Below are 2,901 nucleotides of genomic sequence, written 5' to 3' on the forward strand. Positions count from 1 at the left end.
CCATAAAAAAATACCAAAATTTAAAATTTAAAATAAATTTTGTTAAACTTGTTAACAAATTTAGATAAATATTATTGTTGTTGTCTTTATGCTTTAAAATATCAAAATATCAACATTTGAGCTGTTCCCACGAAAGTAGGGTCTATGTAATCCGATCTGATCCGGAATTCCAACTGCCAATTCGTCGCTAAAATAAGAACAAAAACAACTAATAACCGATATATTAGCGGCTGAGCCACGCGTCATTCTTTACTCTCAACTTTTCCAGCTTTCATAGTGTCAATATTTGCATTAAGTGTTGTGGATTATATGTATGTATATACTCTGCCTCTGTATATGTATTTCTACAGTATATAAAACACTTATTCGTATAGTTCATTTATTAGTGCTCATATTTGTTTAAGCATATGTATATTAATTTTATTCATAATTTCATCTACATATATCATATACTTATGTATGCGAGTATCTATGTATTCCGCATGCCAAAACAGTGATGTACACAGTTAGATATGTAMACTTCGCTAGTATATGTATATTTGCGAAATCTTTTCACCAAAATATACATTTAAATGAAGCAAGTTTCAAAGCAACATTTTTCGCCTTCAGCCTGCCCGCAAGACCTTCTGCCCCCCCATCCTCACGGCGCGCGCTTACACACAAATGTATACTTAAGTTGTATATAGACGGCTATATAARTGTATTTGTAGATGTATGTGTGAGTTTATAGCTAAATGTATTTGTATTAAAATTCCATTCAACGCATAACCCGAGGCAATGCAGAACGCCCGCAGCGAGGACTCTTTTTCTAACATCCACAGAGCACGCAAAGGCAAAACACACGCGCACACACACACACATGCATACGCAAGCKTGGTAGTTGATGTATGCAAATGCCGGCGTGAACCTGTTGGAACCAACTAATCGCCGGAAGCGCTTACTGTCGCGCCATTCGCTACCTCGTCTCCACCACCGCCACTAACCAAACCATTACCAACAACACTGCATTTCCTGTGCTTAGACAAACGCTCTCTGTCGCGACGGTTGCGCGTCGCAATGCTCGCTTGCAACCAGTTCGATGGAACGGTTGCATGGTTTGGTCGTTGCGTTTGTTGTTTATTTGTGCGCCATGTTGCTCAGTCGTTGCTTGCTTTTCATACAGTTTGCTAACCGTTGTGGTGAGCGCGTTAAAGTGGCTTTAGATGTGTGAGAAAGCCAAACAAAAACTCTTTATTAAATAAATAAACACTTAAAAGTTATTAAAGTAGTGTAGTGCTTCAGAGATTTGTTACTTTGCAGACTAGTGTAAGTTCTTAAAGCATTTTTAAATATAAAATYAATTTTTAAGCAGTGGAATCGCCATTTTCTGCCGGARACATTAGCAAAGTACAAATTGAGCTGTTTTAAAAATAAAGCTGAATTTGTGCTTTCAACGCTAATCACACTTGTTCGCAGTTAGATTGTGCTAACGCTGATTGAATAGAAAAATGTCAACAGCAGTGCAAAGCCAACTAGACAATCACAGCTAAAAGCGGCAACTTGTTGCACCCTTGTGTGTGAGACGACGCAGAGTCACGTGCCGCATAACAGTTATCTGGTTCACAATCATATATATACAACTTACAACTACATATAGCGAAGAGACGAAAGTGTACGTCGTGTTTTGCTCGACCAAGATTTCCTTGACCTTAACAAATACATTTCATGGAATAAAAGGTGATAAAAAAAAGTATTTAATAGTTCTCTATCTATTTATAGGTTCAACATATTTTTACAGATATGTAAATGTACTTGTATGTATACTGTTGTTCAAGCAATTCAAYAACCAAAATAAGATTTGAAGATAGTCACTCTCATGTGTTGAACACAATGCTCGCGACAGACTGCAGCAGCACGACAGTGAACTGAATATGGCGTTGTGAATCCTACTACATGAACGTTTGTGATGTGTTGAACACAATGCTCGCGACAGACTCCAAACGACATCTGTCAAATATGAAAATATGCACGTTCTTCTGGACAGACCTATTTTGACAGCTGCACGACTACACCCGACTGCAGGCCGACAGTTGTCGTTCTCGCTAACTTCAATTTAATCCTATATTTGCCAACGACAGATGAGGAAGAGTGGTGATGCCACTAATATGTAAAATGTAAAATTATTCAAAGCTCTATCAAACATGACGTTATTTTATAAATAAAAGCATAAAATAGCTCTGTTACATCATTTGTAATAACAATTGATGATTTGAAATGAACAAATTTACCTATTTACTTATTATTTGCATAAAAAATTTCACTTTGAACAAAATATAAAAATTTCATTGAAGTGCAAGGTATTAGTATGGCCACAACGAAATTGTGTACATGCAAAATGGACAACTGCGTTGTTTTGTTCATGTAGTAGGATTCACAGCGCCATTTTCAGTTCACTGCCGTGCAGTCTGTCGCGAGCATTATATTCAACACATAGTTGACCTATAAAAGTTTCGAAATATTTTGTTAAAAGAATTAAAGTAAGGTATTTGGGAACCTAATTATTGAAACAAATCAGTAGATTAGGTGACCACTGTTATTTTTTATCTTCTACATCCCTACTACTTAATATTATAAATGCGTATGTAAGTTTGTTTGTTACGCGTTCACGCAAAAACTACTTCACCGATCATCATGAAACTTTGTACGTATACTCTTGCAGGTATTAGAAGTAACATAGGGTACTTTATATTAAAAAGAAAAAATTTACGAAATATAAAAAAAATGTTTGTCAAAAAATCGTAAAATTTAGCTACTTCAACGCCATCTAGCATTACAGTAATAMAGTTTTAACCCTGAATACTGTAATACCGTCCCACTGTACTACCGGCGGTGACGACAATGTCTAACTCAATTGAATATAGT

General features: G+C 36.0%; 1 protein-coding gene across 2 annotated transcripts in view; it reads left to right on the forward strand.

The window, feature by feature from the left end:
- Positions 1-1,363: 1,363 nt before the first annotated feature.
- Positions 1,364-2,901, forward strand: part of LOC108970232 (BTB/POZ domain-containing protein kctd15-like) — a 97,204-nt gene continuing 95,666 nt past the window's right edge. For both annotated transcript variants that reach the window (XM_018935503.1, XM_018935502.1), the window contains exon 1: positions 1,364-1,716. The gene's annotated coding sequence lies outside the window, so the exon portion shown is untranslated. The remainder of the gene's footprint in view (positions 1,717-2,901) is intronic.

The sequence above is a fragment of the Bactrocera latifrons genome, unplaced genomic scaffold (assembly GCF_001853355.1).
Source record: "Bactrocera latifrons isolate USDA-ARS-PBARC rearing strain unplaced genomic scaffold, ASM185335v1 scaffold_290, whole genome shotgun sequence".
Lineage (NCBI taxonomy): Eukaryota > Metazoa > Arthropoda > Insecta > Diptera > Tephritidae > Bactrocera > Bactrocera latifrons.